Source organism: Columba livia, chromosome 2, assembly GCF_036013475.1.
Source record: "Columba livia isolate bColLiv1 breed racing homer chromosome 2, bColLiv1.pat.W.v2, whole genome shotgun sequence".
Classification (NCBI taxonomy): domain Eukaryota; kingdom Metazoa; phylum Chordata; class Aves; order Columbiformes; family Columbidae; genus Columba; species Columba livia.
Window position 1 is genome coordinate 14,850,482 of NC_088603.1, and position 19,145 is coordinate 14,869,626.

The 19,145-nt window shown below is 40.3% G+C and overlaps 1 protein-coding gene across 2 annotated transcripts in view; it reads right to left on the reverse strand.

Annotated features, from left to right (window-relative positions):
* The window catches only part of CCNY (cyclin Y), a 124,334-nt gene that overhangs the window by 56,126 nt on the left and 49,063 nt on the right, over window positions 1-19,145 (reverse strand). Inside the window, exon 1 of one of the 2 annotated variants that reach the window (XM_065055120.1) lies at window positions 1,039-1,136. The exons of the other annotated variant lie outside the window; for it this stretch is intronic. The gene's annotated coding sequence lies outside the window, so the exon portion shown is untranslated. Of the gene's footprint in view, window positions 1-1,038; window positions 1,137-19,145 lie in introns of those variants that run through there. 2 annotated transcript variants of the gene reach the window in all.

A 19,145-nucleotide genomic window follows, 5' to 3' on the forward strand; every position in this document is an offset into this window, starting at 1 on the left:
TGGGCATTCTGATTTATCACGTTGAAATAAATTCACTTTCTCTCCAGGAAAAAGCAGGTTTTGCATATAACTTAATTTGGTACACAACTGCGCTGAAGAAGATCACCATGAGATTCACCCTGTACACTGTGAGAAACTTGGTTCCTGAAGCCACAGTAGCTGCATTCAAATATGGCCAGAAAAAGAAGTGAACTGTAAAACAGTTCAGTTTCAGATTTGGGCCAAAGCCCAGGCAAGATCTTAAATCTCAAAACAAGATCTTAAAAAGCAATACTGGAGGCAAAACTACAGAAAGCAGCCTCAGTTTGCCCTTTCTTAAAGGATACGAATAAAGTTCAGATGACTGTAGAAGAGAGCTACAAGAATAACTGAAGGATGGTAAAAAATGCCTTCAAATAAGAATCTGAGTTCTAACCATTTAGCTGACGAAAAGGAAAACTAGGAGGTGTTTGTAGTTCACTTGTGCCTTCACAAGGAGAGGAAAAAAAGTACTGAAAGCTCTCTGTAATCTAGCACACAGCATAACAAAAACAGTGGAAAAATGAAAGCAGAAAGATCTTAATTATGAACTTGGGTGAAAAAAAAAAGGAGCATAATTAGGCACTGAAGCTCCATGCCCAAGGAGCTCAACTTATTTTGATGTTTTTCCCTTTCTAGAAGATGGCTTCAGCCAAACATCTTTAGGCTTCAGTCCAACATGAGTATTTAGGCTCAATTTAAGAATAACTACATGCGAGTTACTGGCTTATGATTCATATGCAGGTCAGACCAGATGATCCCAAGGGCCTCTAGCCTAAGTTCTATAAAATCTTCAGAAACAGCAATATTTAAATTATTAAGCACAAAACCTTGGCAAATCCCAGTGGCACATCTGTAAACTTTCTAAAACTGCACCAGACTCTGCTGCAAGTCTTCAGAAAGAGCTACGTTTTAAGACTTGTGGTCAGAACACATTATGCAAGATAAAACTAGAAAAGGATGAGACTAAACCTTTCATGGCAAAATTTTAACAACAACAACAAAGTTTCTTAAACTCACGAGTCTATTGAGATAGAACCAGGCACCACAAGAGGATGAAGGATGGGTGCTGCAGCAGCTAACTTCTGAGCAACACGCACCAAAGCTCTGACGTGACACAAACAGGAAAGACCAACACAGTTGCTGCTTTTATAACAGTGCATGTGGGCTGCAGCATAGAGAGCAGGTCTGAAAGAGTGTTCATTCTACCAGAAAAATGTTATTTCCTTCCTTTTAAACAATGAAAATTGGGCAAGTTTGCACTGCCAAAGCTCTGATGCTGATTCAATGAGTAACTGAAGTCTAACCGGAGCATAAAACACTTGTTTCAGACTTAAACAATTCTGAAATAATCTGGTGAAATGACCTTCCTTCCCTTTACCCCTGGGACCACAGGCCGTCACTTCCACTGCACAACCACCACTATCATTACAGAAACAGTGTCGCATGTTAGTCTAATGACCTATCGTATGTTTAAAAATGAAATAAATTCATGTTTATTCACATCAGAAGAGATTTTTTGTTGCTGTTATTTAAACGGACTTCAGGTATGAAAAGAACAGACCTGTCCAGGGCATGCCACAGAGGACACTACACAACCCAGTTAACCTCTCGCTGTCTTTTCTCCACTGACCACCTGACATTACAGAACAACCTCCTGGTATGGCCTGGTGGGTGGAAAACAACAAAAACATCACAAAGCTGCTTATCAAGAAATTAAAAGAATGCAAGCAATGTGCATTGTTTAAGCCATATGTGTTTCCAGGAGCCTATCGAAAATGACTGCGGCGAGAGCAGAGGGAGAGGGAAGCGCAGGTGATGAAGGAAAGGGAAAGGGAAAAGGAAAGGGAAAGGGAAAGGGAAAGGGAAAGGGAAAGGGAAAGGGAAAGGGAAAGGGAAAGGGAAAGGGAAAGGGAAAGGGAAAGGGAAAGGGAAAGGGAAAGGGAAAGGGAAAGGGAAAGGGAAAGGGAAAGGGAAAGGGAAAGGGAAAGGGAAAGGGAAAGGGAAAGGGCTCTCGCAGAGTGGCCCAGGGCAGGGCTTTCGGGGATGGGAGTGGTGTGGCGGTGCCCTCACCTACACCACCTCCCAGGGGCCAGCAGGACTCCAGATGTTATTTCTCCAGCTGGCAGAAAGAGAGAAGGCATCACTGCGGCTTTCAGCGTACCAGCCCGTACAACTGAGTCAATGTCAGCTGTGGGAAGAGGAACAGAAAGTGTTCTCCAGGCACAGGCCAGGAGATGAGCTTCCCCAAGAGTGAACCCAGAAAAAGCTGCTGAAATACATTTCAGAAGTCTCGTTGCACCTTATGTCTTTCTGCTCCTCTTTTACCCTGGTGGGCTGCTCCCCTCCATTAACAGCAATTAGCTATTTAAATGTACAGTAATGAAAATATTCCTTTAAGCATTATTACGTTACTCTAATTCCCTCAGGAGTTGGTAAGAGTTAAATGGGTACCTCAGCAATGAGGACCTCCCTCATCTGTCTCTAGTCAAATGAATTAAAAAAAAAAGATTACCTTAAAAAAGAAGAGAGAACAAAGAAACAAGACTGGAGAAAGCAATGTCTCATCATTATTATCCATTTTCTTAAACTTTATTTTAAATCATCATGACTTATGCAAAGGTGTCACAATATAATCTTACACTTGGAAAACCTTATGACTAAATCTAGTACTTAAGTTTCCATTTGAGACTTCTGTACACTAACGGCTCTAAAACGTGGGATGTGCCAAGCACTGAGACTAAAATAATTTACTGGGATGAATAAATAAACAAAGCACTGTGGTGCTTTCTGTTCAGAAGTTTTTATAGCTTTCAAGCTGAAATAAGACTGAATCACAAAGGCTGGTTTCACTGCGTAATAACAATAACTACATCTGCTTTTACACTAAAGCTTCCAGGATGTGAGATCCACTACTAGAAGTTCTAGCTTACGCCATTCAAACATCACACCATTCCAGCGTGAAGATTTATCAGTATCAGGCCACAAAATTTATCTGCACCATTTTACAGCACTTCATGTCTTGTGTGAGCAGCAACTAATCTACTCCAAATGAAAATGCCTCTCAGCTGTGTTACTGCCTGCAGTATTCTTGTAAGAACCAACATTAATGACGACATTCCAGTGCTTTTTTAACAGTGATTATGCGAAGAAAAGAAATTTGGAAATTGAAAGTCTTTCAGGAGGCAATTGGCTGGAAGGGTAAACTCCTTCAGGTTTGGCTGGGCTGCTGGAAAAACTTGGATATGATCTTTGCTGCCCTGGAGCTACAGTATTCTCTGCGTAACATTCCAAGCAAACGGCGGGCACGACATTTCCCAGCAAGCTCCAATTACACGGTGACTCTGTTCCAGGCTCTGCTCTGATCTCGGTCTTCGAGGGACACACAGAGATGGTTCATCAGTACAAGGAGCCCTCTGTGGCAAATAATGCTCGTTTCTGTACAGTTATTCCTCACCAGTCAGCCAAGTTACAACATAGAGTAGTTCTCACGGACACAACTGTATTTATTTTGGCTTCTAGAAGGAAAATCACATATATAACTTTTCACAGAACAAGGCTGAACAAGGTTTGTACCCAGGATTTTTAGGTTCTTATCACTTTTCAGGACTTGCGTTCCCCTTCACAGCAGTCTCTCCCAAATAGACATATCAAAAGAGCAAATTAGATGACCTGGCACAATCTGGTATGTAAGTCTCTTTTTTACCATCTCCTTGTATTTAAGACAGAAAATAAGCTAATTAGTAAATATAAATCTTTTCCCTCTCAAGTTCATCTCACGTCTGTCTTACACTCCAGCACTGCAATTATTAGTTCTTCCTTTAACTCTAACCAAAATGAAGCTTAAATTTTTTATCAATATAGAAGTTAGCAGAGGATAGAAAAAAAAAATACAAACACATATCCACCCTCATCCTCATCCCACCTCAGGAAAACAGAGAAGACAATTTCTCCACATTACATGAAGAAATCAGTATGTACTTAGAGGCCAACAATTCTGTGCTACTATTAACTCAAGAGCAGCCCCACACCCTAACCAGAATTACCCACTGTAAAAAGTGGGTAATGCAAAATATATGGCTGTGCATGTATTTACATCATCCTCAAATACTGCTTCCCTGGCTTTTGAGTATAACATAAAGCATGATTCTTCATTACAGTACCTTAAAAACACCTCAAGTGTAAATAAAATAAAATACAATCAAGGAATGCAGAACACGGTCTACTCTAAAAGCCAGTTCTTTATGTCAAAGTATCTTGGCATAAAGAACGTCATTTCCCTTCACTTACCCAAATGGAAATCTAAGGCCGGCAAAGAGAAGCAACTTTGTAAATATGTTCCCTGAACATTTTCCAGCAAAACCAGTTTCCTGTTAAAACCAGCAAGAGTAAGGAGAAGCACACGTGTGAGCACGACTCCCTGCCCCAGCGCAGGGCCTGGTGCAGCACACGGACACTGATAAATACCCAGCTGAAAACTGTCCTCCTAGAAAGACTCCCACCGATGTTTTAAAGATAATTAAGTTACTTTTTATGAAGCATTCAGCAGAGTCTAGCCCAGGAATCACGGCTGAACCCTAAAATTCTTCATATGCAGGATATCCAGAGGTATAATGTGGACACGTGCCAGGATACAGACAAACCAACTCCAGAGATGAGGGACAACATTCTCCATGACATTACTGGTTTTCATAGACAAAAATTCATACTAAACCCCTATTTTCATTATACTGAGAGTAGAAGCAGATTTTAAGAACAAATTACATGGGGACAGCACATGGAGCCCTGCAAGTCCAAGACATGTAAGAGCTGACATCGCTTCTGAGTCCTTGGCATCGAGCAGACCGCAGGTTCCAGCCCAGTGGATTCAGGTGGCCAGAGCCAGCCCCAGCAGCCACCCCCAGAGGTGTCAGCTCTGCAAACAACCACCCGCCTCAGCTCCTCTGGATGAACGCGCTGTCAGGAAAACAAAGCTGGAGCCAAACAAAGCTGGTGTAACGCTTCTCACCAAAAGGCATGGAAATACGAACACAACGTTTCAGTTCTGCTGTTGGGACACAAAGCTGGGGTAAGGCTTGCCATGATTTTTCAGAAGCCTGGTCTGCTCTGAATGTTTCAAGTAATATAAGCAATAATATGAAAACATTATTCCCACAAAACCTTTTTTCAATGATCTTACGTGATACAGTTGTCCTCAAGTAATGCAAGACAAAGAGGAACTACGGTGCACACTTGAAAAAGATTATCTTGCTTTGCACTTCTGCGCTTTGCTGGACAGCTGCCACCATTGCTCATTCTCTCACTGCCAGTCTTTCCATTTTGTTACTAAATGCCAGTTTTGGCACTTGAGAACATGGTACTCAAGCTCTTCAGTTCCACGTTCTCTCTCAATAACCTTCCTCCATCAAATGACACAGGGCCAGCTAACGCATGCTAGATGTGATCATATCCCACCAGAAACGCTGCTGGCACCTCTCCATCCCAAGCGGATTTCTCCGTGAGGCGGTAGAACGTCACGCCTGATCTGCTTCGCCACCCACTTCCACGGGGGTTTAACAACTACTGCCTGCTTTCGTCAATGCCACTTGTGCTCCACTTGTGGCTCGTGCAGCAACCAAAGGAACAAAGCTGCTGTCCTATTAACCTCAAACTGAAATCTGTGCTTGTCTCTAGTGCCCCAGTGACACTGAGCAGCAAGAACACTTTTTCCCTGACGCATTTTTACTTAACGTATACACCAATTTTAAATTGATTTGCCCATTAGATCTAAAGGTAGAAAGAATGAAATATAAAGAGCAGTAAAAGACTTCTAAAATATAATTAATAATTTTTAAAATCTCATTTTTATTACTGTAAATATATCAGAAAAAATACATTATGATTCACATATCACTCCTGATAATCATTTAACATGATACATGTTAAATCTTTTACAGATGTAAACACAGTATCATTACAGACCTAAACAAATGATATCAGCTATTGCCATACCAAATTGTTTTGCTTCTAATTTCAACACATTCAAACAGCACTACCACGCTCACCACCAGAAGAGGCCTTGAGCCATCAATGCCCCAATGCTGGGATCCTGGACACCCTTGCCAAAAATTTAACCCAGAGGTTGGCAGCTGGCAGAGAATTACTTGTCACCGAGTCAAACACACAATACCAGAGTCAGCAGAGATGTTAGGTGAACCTATAGTAAAGTGAACCAATTTTACACGAAGACACAGATGAATACAAAGTCAGCAGCATAATCAGCATCATACCACATCTGAGGCAACATTATAAACCTGAATCTTAGATAGAAGCACTATCTGCAGCTTTGCACCGAGGCGTATGCATTTCACCATTCCTCAAAACACAGACAGTATTGCCATACGAATAATTAAGAAATTGAATGACCTTAAGGATGGGTTATGCTCTTCAAATCAGGGCACAGGAGTTTGAATTGTAGCTCAACTCTTCATCTGGAAAAAAGTAACTTCAGAATAATGACTCAGGTTCTGAGGAGCCCTCAGCCCAGCCCAGCAGAGCAGGTTGAGCTTACCCTTCCTCATTCCCTTAGAGGAATTATTTTAATAAATGCCAATGAAAATGGCACCTTTCCAGGATTTCTTCTTTTTCCTTTTGCTTCCCTGCTGAGCTGCGTGACCTGAAGTTAAATTATTATCAAACAGCTAACAGGTAACCCATGAAATACAAACAGAAAAATAATATGTTCTCGTTTCTCAGAAAATTTAGTGCAAGTGTATTATGAAACACTTGTAAGGGTACATCCTTGACTTCAAGGGCAGCAGCTGCTTTTTGAATATGCAAAAATATAATTTGCAATCTTTTCCGAGGAACACCACAGGATACTCAGTAAACTACAATAACAGGCTTTCCACTTTTCCCCTGCAGATCTGTATTCACATGGCAACCACATTATTGTGCTACCAAGACACAGCCTTAAAATCAGTACTACATACAGATTGTCACTTAAAACTCAAAAGCAACTGACATCTAATTAAAACCTCTCATCACTGAAACTCCACATTTGTGCACATATGCAGAAGCCCATAAACACATCCATGTAAAGCACATGTGCACGTAGACACACACACCTGAGCCACCAAGCGTTTCCATTGCCGAGTGGTAGTGCTGTCCCTAAGGCCGGGAGGCTCAGTCTCCTCCAGGTTTTACAGCAAAACACATACAATGTAGCATGGTCAACATATATGCACTTCAGATGTAGCCATGTAATTCTTGCCCAGACTCCAGACATTAAACCTTCTGAAACGTAAAAGCCTGTGGCCTCCAGGTATTTTGTCTGTCCTCGAAAACCCCTTAACTCACACTCACATGCCCTATATACATCCAGCAAAGAAAAAAGAAGTAAGAAGAGGGGAAAAAGATACACTGAACTTTGAAGAAAACCATCGCAAATCTTTGACATTTATTCTCAGTCTCTAACTGAGTTATTTAATTGACATTTGTTTTCAGAAGAGTCAGCTCAGAGTCATTAAGTGCTGATCTTGGAGAAGCACCTTATAGCAACTGAATATGTTCCGAAATTGTAACTGTTGGAGGTTCAATTTCCAAAATGATAAAAAGCAGTATATTGATATCTTGTTATTTATAATGATCGAAAACACTGACATCTATCTTCATTGAGATTTACCATATTAGTCTGAACATGTGAACAACTCTAATAGCCACATAGAAGTTTCATATATTTATTTTTAAATCAAATCATACAGAAATGTTTTGTCCTTGTCCCAAACATGCATTTAATCCCAAAAGTACATTGACTGAATGCCCAGGACAAGTAACATCCAGTCCCAGATCAGTAATTAGTTTCAGATCCAATATCTTGTAGTTCTCTGGTCAACAGAAAAAGGGATAAAAGCAGCTTCCTATTTATTTTTCTCCCAGTCATGCGGACACGGCCACTGCATATAATATTCAAGTCTTGAGGCTGACCAAGTAATGCAGTCATTCTGAAATCAGGAAGATAAAGCCTTACCAGATCAAACCCAGGGCAGGGACACCTGTGCTATTGGTAAGAAAGGGGGAAGGTCACCAGGAAACTGCAACCCACAGACATGTTGCAGAGAACACACACAAGTTGAGCTATGGACACTACAGACAAAGAAGCTGCAGGGGTACTAGAATTTCTATTATAGATGAGGAGCTGTGGCAAAGGAACATCACTAAAATCCTGGTGCCATTTTGTGCTTAGTCCATATCACGGCAGATCAGATTCCAGCCCTCAATCTAGATACCCAGGAAAAGAAGAGCACATACTTAGGGACCATAGGACCATTCTGTCCAAACCCAATATTGCTACTTTCAGATGCCTAATTCAGAGATAGCCACCCAGGTGCTCTACAGTCAATAAAACACACATTTTTAAAAGCGTGTTTGTCCAGTGACTCTTTGTTAAATCATAAAACAAAAATGTGGGATAGAACAGATGCATCGTACTCTAGACATGCTGACCTTTTATCTTTCCTAATACATTTTTTGACAAAGGTACCAAGGAATTAGTTCAAAATAGACATAAAGTGCTGCACTAACCTGGTCATAGTTTGCTATAGTCTGCTTCTAATCATTTACATCGACACCATGTGCTGCCTATTTATTAAGCAGTAGCTTATTTCCAGATTATGGGAATTGTTCCATGGCTACTGGAAACTACATGTAAATGTCAGACACTATGTAATGTAGTATTTTTGGACAAACATTATCTATTATTGCCTGGCAGGAAAACGCTAATTTAACTCACCAAGTTCAATTATTTTAAGCTATTTTTGCCTTCAATAGCTCAACACTTTCAAATGTTCATTGCTACATTCACACCTGCGCTCAACCCATCAGGTAGATACACTGAAAGCAACAACTGCAAATTGCTACCACAGAACAGTTAAAAATCACCTCATGTCAGTCTACAATACTGCTTTCAAAGCTGCTATGACAAAAGAAAAATCAGAAAAGCTATCTATTAAATCAGAAAATATAATACCTAATGCAGCATGCTAATCAGAATGATTTCATCAAGTCTCCTCCAAGACAATCTACTGAGGGAATCTACTGACAGGGAAGAAAACGACTTCATTAGCAATTTGTACCCCTGTCAGGAATGCATTTAGTCACACCACAGATTAAATGTTTAAGCAATTGCTAAGCAGACGTGAAATTTTCCAATCTGAAGGCCTATGTCTAATCTCCCAATAAGAAATTAAATACAGTGAGTCATTTCACTCAGGACAGCAGTTCTTCATTTCAAATCTCGTCAGAGATTTCTCATTAAAACGGGACAGACAGCTGACATCATAGGAGAGGTTTTACTGGCAAGTATAGAAGCTGATATCAAATCAAACCCTGACTGCATTTAAAAAAAATACCATTTCATACGGGCAGGAATCACCACATAAAATGAACATGTGGTATTTACTTGGAAGTCCTACTCTTCCGAAGAAGATTTTTTTAACAGTAGTGTCCTGATATTTTAAAGTACCTGGACACAAGGAGGGAAAGTCCAGAAGGTTTTTGTAATGGAATGTTTTGTCTCTCAGACTTTCTGAAGTTCCTTAAAGGAATAACAAACATTTACATAATGACATAACCTATCTGGGCTTCCAAAAGCCTTTAACAAGGTCACCTGCTTCTGAAACTAAGCAGATATTCAGTGATCAGAAAAGCCACGCACAAATGCTCAAAAGATGGGAAATTAAGCACAGGATGAAAGTATCACTTTTCAACAACTGTTCTCTGCTGTTTTTCAATACATTCAAAACCATGAAGTGAATTTAATAAAACTGCGAAGTCTGAGGATGATAGGACATAACATAGCAAACTAGCATCAGCTACAAAGAACATCTTAGTTACTGGTCAACCAAATAGCAGATGTAGATAAATGCAAAAAACTGGGGCACATAGGAAAAAAAAAATAAATCTAACTTCATCTTCAAAATGTTGAGCTTTGAATATTCCTACTCGGGAAACATGTGGTAGGAATTGGGAATAAATGCACCAAGTAGGGAGAGATTAAAACCACACAATTGGAAGATGTTCTCCAGCAACATTAATGCTCTGGAACCACTTTCCACAAGACACTGAAGTCATTGAAGCTCATAGAGTTTCGAAGGGTCCAAAAGGGACTAGGCAGGTTCCTGGAAGACAAATTCACTAAGAATTGCAAAGTATACAGTAGGTGCTCAGGAAGCTCCTAAGGTGCAATTTTAAGACAACTAGGTATTCTGAAGAAGTATCAATATGTTTATCTGTTCTTGCATTCTGCCATCGGCCCCTGCAGCAGACAGGACAGGGAGAACTTATATAACCAACATCGCTCACATTAAAATCCTGTTACATTGTCATCTGACAAACTAGAAAAATAAACAGCTTAAACTAAATAGGTCCTTCATCTTTGTGAGCTAATAAAATATCTGAATTACCTAAACCCAAAGCAGGGAATTTACTAGTCCAGCAGGTACTTTTTAAGGAAAGAGGAAAGCTGTCATAGCCTACTAGTTTAACATTAACTTTTCTCCACTGCTGTAGTTTTGTCAACTTTCCAGCATCAGATTTATTGCAGCATATGGACTTTTCTCCTCAGAGAACACTGACCAGACATGCATCTGTCCTTCTGGTAGCATTGACCACAGGAACCAAAACACAGATAAGTCAGAAGTGAAACAAGTCCCAACCAAATTTGCAGTAAAGGCCCAATTATTCCTCTGCTACAGGCCATGCTACCGCTCCAGTTAACATTCGGGTCAGCGGACTGCCGGGCTGCAGCTTTTCTGGTTGGAATAATGCTCATGTCCCATCTAACACTATAAACATGTTGATCCATTGCAAACTGCCTGAGGATTTGGGAAAGAACTGGTCGCTAACCTCCTTCTTCCTATCAGTGTATACCTAGACATTAAAACCCATATATCTGTGATTTGTAAAACAGTGACAGTGTTGCTGGTACTGCAGGAAAAAAATTACAGTACTTTTGGATAGAGAGAAACAGGGGTTTTAGGTTCTGGGTTTGGGGTTGTTTTCCTCCACATGCCACTCTGAAAACAGATTGAATGCAGAGGATTTTGGAGGCCCTTGCTATCTGTGCAAGGAACACAAGAGGAATTTCAGCTTTCACCTGGGTTGCTTTGCTAATTATGGTCCCTACATTTTGCAGTGAGCAGCTGCTTCATCTATGTGAAACAGGATGACAAGCAGGAAGATGGAGCATGAAATAAACTGAAGAAGAGAAACTTAAAAAACAGAAATAGGAAGAAAAAGAGACACTATATTGGACAGGCAATAACGTGTAAAGCACAGGGAAAAGCAAAGCTGCAACAGTTGGCAAAAGAATCACAGAATCACAGAATCACAGAATCGACTGGGTTGGAAGAGACCTCAGAGATCATCGAGTCCAACCCTTGGTCCAACTCTAGTCCGTTTACTAGATCATGGCACTAAGTGCCATGTCCAATCTCAGTTTAAAAACGTCCAGGGACGGCGAGTCCACTACCTCCCTGGGCAAGCCATTCCAATGCCTGACCACTCTCTCTGTAAAGAATTTCTTTCTAATATCCAGCCTAAATTTCCCCTGGTAGAGTTTAAGCCCATGCCCCCTTGTCCTATTGCTAACTGCCTGGGAGAAGAGACCAATCCCCACCTGGCTATAACTTCCCTTCAGGTAGTTATAGAGAGTGATGAGGTCACCTCTAAGCCTCCTCTTCTCTAGACTAAACAACCCCAGCTCCCTCAGCCTCTCCTCATAGGTCTTATGTTCAAGTCCCTTCACCAGTCGTGTTGCTCTTCGCTGGACCCGCTCCAGCACTTCAATGTCTTTCCTGAACTGAGGGGCCCAGAACTGAACACAATACTCCAGGTGTGGCCTCACCAATGCAGAGTACAGGGGAAGGATCACTTCCCTTGTCCTGCTGACCACGCTGTTTTTGATACAGGACAGGATACCGTTGGCCTTCTTGGCCACCTGGGCACACTGTTGGCTCATGTTGAGCTTCCTGTCAATTAGCACCCCCAGGTCCCTTTCTGTCTGACTGCTCTCCAGCCACTCTGCGCCCAGTCTGTAGCGCTGCAGGGGGTTGTTGTGACCAAAGTGCAGCACCCGGCATTTGGCCTTATTGAACTTCATCCCATTGGAATGACACCTAAAATACAGAAGTGTACTCAGAAACAGGCAGGGGAGACAACCAAACCACAGGACAGCAAGGTAATGGCTCATGAGTGAGCATCTAACAGCTTTTGTTGAACACTTTTGACAGATATTTATTAAACGTGTTATTCAACAATAGCTTATCAACCAAGCAAGGTTTTAAAAACGTCTTGGCAGAAAGGAGAGACTGGATCCTGACTTCACCAAAGAGCCAACACCAGAAGCACATCACTGCTCGCTGAGAGCCAGCCAAACTGCGAACACTTGAGTAAACACAGACCAAAACTGCTGCTTCTGCTTTTCATACACCCCAAGACCTTGGCGCAAGAACATTTTGTCAATATTTTTTGAAACACCACAAGTTCACATTTCTAAAAATTAACAGGTTTTGGATGCAGACACATGTTCAATGTAGTGTTTTCATTCTGACACACACCTTTTAAAATCGAGATTTCTCACATTTTGTAAATCATGAACCCTGCCAGCTAGAGAGACAAATCACAAATATAACAAAACAAATAATACTTTTTTTCGCTTAAACTGAGAGGTTTAAAAGTTGCTTCAATGCCTTAAATTTCTTCAAAAACGTTGGAACCTACAGTGTTGTCTTACGATTTAAAGACCTGACCGGCCTCTGTCCACTTCCAAAAAGACAAAAGGATTGTTTTTCTCGGCCTGCCCTTCATCCACATCCTAGCTGTGCAGAAAAATTACTCAACTGACCAAAATTTTACCTCCTGCTTGTGTTCAGCTTGGATCCAATCTGTACTTCATCCTCACCACCCCCCCCAAAAATTCCCTGCTACTTTTGCTGCAATAAAGCTGCAAAATTTGGCAGCTCCCAGCCGCCTTTTATGTAAGGAGAAGAATTAATTTCACTTTGCTGTTTGTACTTTGTCCTAGCGACATGGAACACGCACAGGATTTCATTATATAACCTCCAGAGGTGTGGGAGGGATTTGGAGACTTGTCTGAAAACCTGACGCTTCTTACACCTTCAAAAGCTCGACAGCATATTTTTCCAAAATACACATCCATGTAGCTGAAATCACAGTGGAGTTCCTTCAGTCTGTATCATCAGAAACACTACCAAAAAAAAAAAAAGCTACATGGGCAAGATAGTAAAATAAAAAAATTAGAAACACAGACAGCATGTATTCAATAATTTGGGTTTGGTCCAGTCACAAATGAGAACTCTAAGTAAGTTAATGGATTTACACCAATTTACACTCTCCAATAACTTCACTGGTTTCAGTCCAAATACCAGCGGATCAGTCACCATAAAATACAGCCACCAGAACTGACATTGACGTCACTGTTGGTGGCAGCTTTTCTGAGAATCTGTGGACTGGCTGAACTCTCACCTTTTTTCAGCAAACGCTGGGGCACATAACACATCAGTGGTTCTGGTGACAGCGGTGCTACACAGGCCGCCTTCTTCCCTTACCAGTCTTCAGGGTGCCTTGGTCTTAAGGCAACTGGAAATCTTCCAGTTATCAGTGAAGTCAGTCTGTTTTCATTTACCAGCAATAGGCTAAGATTTTCAAAAATACCACAGAACAACCTTTAATATTCACTTCTTAAGTAAAGTTCCAATTATCCTATTTGAAGATTCACAAAACTGAAGAAGAATACAGAAGAGAGAAAAGGTTCAACACATTTTCACAGCACTCACTAGCAAGGTGAATCTAGCTGAAAGATATCAGCCTTTGAAAAATCATTAACATCATCTTCTTTTTCTGGGTTTCAACTTTTAAAACTTGATGCTGTCTCCAATGTCTGACTTCAAAGCAGAAAATTATTTGTCTTCAATACGATTCTGTCTGCATAGAGAACATCAATTTATGTTTTTAATTTTAATGGGTTTTTACCTTAAATTTCTTTGAGATATGCAGATCAGACTCCTACAACTGGACACCAATATGGTCCCAAATAAATAAGTGGAAAATTGCCAATCTATTCCTGCAGTCTTTTTTTAAATCTTAGTCACTTCTCACCAACGCTGACAAGAGATGTCCTAAATTATTTTGATCAACTGAATATGGAAATACATTCTGCAAGTTCACAGTACTTCATTTCTTCAAGATACCAGGATATCTGAAGAAACAGCAACAATTTTTGAGGCACCCATCAAAGGTTTCCCATGCCTTGGCTTTGGGTACATACACTCCATTCCACGGCACTCATAGGCCACCAGTCTCCACTATTTCTGATGTTGTATTTTTTTCAGCACGGTAAAGGGAAGTTTGTCATTATAGTTGAGATTATCATTCAACTCTGCCACAAACTTACTATGTGAATTTGCAGAAGTAGTTTTCCTGGATTCCTAACCTTGGTGTATCGACTCACTCACACTTTCACACCTTTTAGAAGATTGGTTGTTTCTTGCTCTAAGTATGCCACATAGCACCTCAGGCCCATACAGCAGTCTGTAACAGACTGTCTGCACTAAAGCAACACAAGTTAATTTCAAATTGATAACCATGTCTAATGACTGAGAGGAAGTGTTTACACAGAGCTCTTGAAAACTTCCAAATTTTAAGAAGTTGCTACTAAGAAAGATGCCATATCTTTGGGTAACTTAGTCTACCCTTTCTAAAGAGGACCACATGTACCCACCAAATTAGGACAACTGATTAAAACATCTGTACCTAAACTAAATATTTGAAGGACTAACGAGAATGGTTGAAAAAGCTAATTTTTTTAGCTGTCTAAGAAAATGAGTTTGGGGACAGGAAGATATCAAACGAGGCAAGAGGACAGAGCTGACACAGGCAGGCTTTGGGCAGGTTTGAGATGGAGAAAGGATGAACATGGGTGTGCATACAAAAAATCTTGGATCTTCCACCCAAGCCAAAACAGTATTTCAGAAGAGGAAACAGAGGGTATACACTTTTGCACAATCTCTGTATATTTTACCCTACTAAGTAAACAGCAATGATGTCCTAAAATACTTTAAAAGTATAGGGTGACATGTAACATACTGGAATAATCTCCCCAGGGGAGTGGTGGATTCCTCAGCATCGGACACTGGTAAGATTCAGCAGGACAGGGTGCCGGGCCATCCTGTCTAGACCCTGCTTTTGCCAAGAAAGGTTGGACCAGATGATCCTTGAGGTCCCTTCCAAACTGGTATTCCACAATTCTATAATTCTATGGTAACACACACCTATACATGCAGTGGATGCTCCCAGAAAGCCAATATGGATGAAATCTGGAACACTATGGTGTTTAAACCTCCAAATACCTTGGAAGTTAGCATCGTTCTGAGAGTTTAAGGCAGTCAAGACATAAACCTCCATTTTGTGACATGTAACAATAAGCCTAAAACCAGGAAATCTTTCCAACATGCCAGGAAAGAAACACTATCATGGCCTTCTGAGACACAGCAAGCACAGCAGATGTGCCAGTGCTGCTGAGACGCTGAGACCAAGAGGTGGCTGAGGAGAGTTCAAACAGGCCAGTGTCAGCTCCAGCCAGATCAGCTCTGGAAAAGACAGAAAACCACAACCCAAACTTCCTGCATTTCTCTCACCGGGTGAATCCCTCACTGCATGAGACAGTTTTCACTTTCTCTTTTGCTGACACTGCAAAAATAAGGCATGCAAAGAGCTGCACTTACGGTTGTTGGCCTGCTCCCATTTTTTTTTAATTTGTGAGACCAGAACACTGCAGAAAAGTGTTCCCTATTTCCCTGGAAATCTAACAGGATAATATCTTTTTTTTTCATGAGAAGCCATAAGCTATTTTTTTTTTCCACTTTTGTTCTGCATTTGTCACATGAGTGTCAGAAGAATCATATTTTTACTAACAGAGGGCATTCTTTCCAAGCTACCACTTTGTTCACTTCTGACTAGAAGGTGACCTGAAAAAACATTCCAGCGAAGAGAAGCTGCTCTCTCAAAACAGCTGTAAGAAAGTTCTACTGAAATGTTTTTTTTCCCAAGCAAACATTCCTCATTATTTTTAACTGTCATAAGGAAATCTTTCTCTATTCTCTCCCTCCCACTTCTCTTCACTAGAAAAATTTCATATCCGTTCTGTAATGAATTAGTATGTCTCCAACTGTCATACAGTAACACATACACAATCAAGTGGAAAATTGTTCCCTTCAATCCACCACAGAAAGCAATAAGCAACAGGGGGAAAAAAATGGAATGATCAGAACAGGAACTTGCAAAACATCTTTAGTTACCTCTCCTTCTTTTGCCAATATAAGTTTTTGTTTTATTTCTCCAAGAGAAATCAAAAACAAAACCCCACCACCAACAGCATTTTTAAAGCAAACTTCCTATTTTCTGGGATGAAAAAAAATATCACGTGAAGGTAAGTTTTTGCCAGCTATGTGTGACCTCTGCAGCATTACAAATTTCACCATGTACAGACAGATGATTGACTGCATATTAATTTTCCTTCAGACATACGCTTTTCTGTCGAAAAAAACTCTTCAGAGAAATTTTGAAAACATTACAAATAAACACATCAGCAATTGAAGTGCAGAAGCCTTAAGATGACAGCTAATCTGTGACTTTGTGTAAAGGACACTTCACAGTAATCCAGGCTGCATCAGTCTACACTGGACTTACAGTATCTCACTCCCATTTCCCATTTTCTTACTGTGTTGCCCACTTTCTCATTCCCACACTGGCAAGCCTCGATTATCTTCCATTCATAAAGGGAAGAACTCAACAGTAAAGGCATAAGAAACGACAGACCACTGCACAGAGAACTGAATTCCACCATTGGTTATCTCAAGCCTTCATAATTTGTTAGCAGATGAAGGTTCTGAAGGTTTAGCTTATTGCTAAAGGCCCTTGATTAAATCTAAACTAAAAGAGAAGCCTATCTTCCCATTATTATTTGATTTTACCTTGCTATGGGATATCTTCCTTGTAGTTCACCCCAACATCTGCTGGTGCAGCCCAGTACCCACACAGCTGCTCTCCTCCACCCACGGGCCTGCTCTGCTCTCTTGAGGAGACTATTTGCCTCTTAAGACATTTGTATAGACACATTATTTTAGGAAGCAGAAATCTTACCACACTGTTGGAAAAACTAACTCTCCTGCTCTTGGTAACGTAGAATTGAATGCTGCGACATGTTTTGGATAAGGTACCCTTCAAACAGGACTCTGATTACTTGGTCTTCAGTAAACCAAACAAAAACTTGCAAAAGGATGATGTTATCCAAGTCATCAAAAGTAATCCCTTCTGCAACCAATATGATCATTTCCCCATCTCCAAGTACAACTAAGTTTGTCTAATCAGGAGTAGCAGGTGATCGTCCATCACTTACCACCCAAGTGCTTCATCCCAACACGTACCTTACCATTCTCCCCCCTTACCCACATCCCATTCCACTCAAGCATGTGCTCTAGTACACCCTTGCACAATAGTTTCCAATGCTGTCAGGCTTTGAGTGTTTTTTTCTGATCACATCTTACTACTAGCTAACAAAACATTTGGACAATGTCTGTCTAAACACTGTCTAGACCATGATGGGCTAGAAAATCTTCGCCAGAAGATTCTACCTTCTGTATTGAAAAGTGGAATAATGTGCACTTTGCAAGTCCGCCTGCCTCAACATCAGACATAATTGTATAGGGGAAAAAACTAAGAAAAATAAACCAGTAAACAGTTATAAGTTGGTAGAAAATATGTTTTTGAGATGAACAGAGGGTACAAAACAACAGCAGAGGACTGTTTTGGAACAAATTCAGTGTAGCAGCAAGCTGCAACCTGAGGGTTTCTCCAGGATTTTCTACTGAGCACTCACGGCTCTGCAGGAGGGCTGGGGCAGAAAGCCATGCAAGATGAATGGGAGGGGAAGTAAGTGTCAAAGGAAAGCATTTAAATTAAATTTTTCCCTTTTTAAAAACTGACCATTAAATAACCTGGGAGTTTTGTCTGTCCTAGGCTTAAGCCTCAGGGTGTTTGCTTAAGTTTTCCTTTACATTTTCAACTGATGCTTTAAAAAGGTTCAGTTGATGCAAGTTGCTGGCCATCAACCAGTTTGTGTCAATAGTGGGTTCTTCTGCAAGTGCAGAAGCTATTTTCATTAACATAACTGAGTGAAGAAGGAAAATTCTATGTGAAACAGGAAAGCTTACTTACTCTATGAATAAAACCAGGAGAGATTAAATCATTAGCTCTAAAATTCAGAAAGATAAAGGGTCTAGAAACAATACAACAATAGTTACTATATCTTCCTCCTTAACAAGTTAAAGAAATATATTAATACTTTCCCTTTCTTGCCATTCTTATTATATGGGTTACTTTACCCAGTAAAACAGTTTTAATTGGTTTTGTGCATTTCTTTTAATTCCTAAATCTCTTGCAAGTAGAGCCTGACATAAACCACATTTCAAAAGTGAGTTAGGTGTTAGCATAGTGTTTCAAGTACATATTTTTATTTTTATCAAGCACAACTATCCCTACTGACACCTCAAAAGAGCATCAAATATCACCAGTAGTCACCCTTGCTACACATCAGACTGTTGATCATTCTGAAGCAATCTGCATATTGTTAGTGATACATATAGCTTAGGGAACCTTGTTCTCATGTAAATAAAAAATCATTTAGCATCTTCTAACAGAAATATAAAGATTAACCTATCTAGTTAAGTAAAGATTAAACTATACAGTTGCCTGTCTAACCTGTCAGTCTTCTCTGGCCAATAAGAACAACTACTAAATGAAACACATTCAACCTGTTCTCCATTAGAAAACTCAAAATGTAAGACATGATTTAAATCGAAGTTTCCAATTCCCTTATTTGAATAAGGATTTAGATACATCCTTACTCAAAATAGCATCCAGTCTTTTATTGCTCCCCTCTAGACTTTGTTCAAGCTTCAAAGAAGTTCATTGCAACAGAGCTTCCATGAGCACAATGATCACCCTTCTTCAGAACTACCACAGAAAGCATATTCAAATATTTATACCACTATCTAGAGTTGCTACTGGAA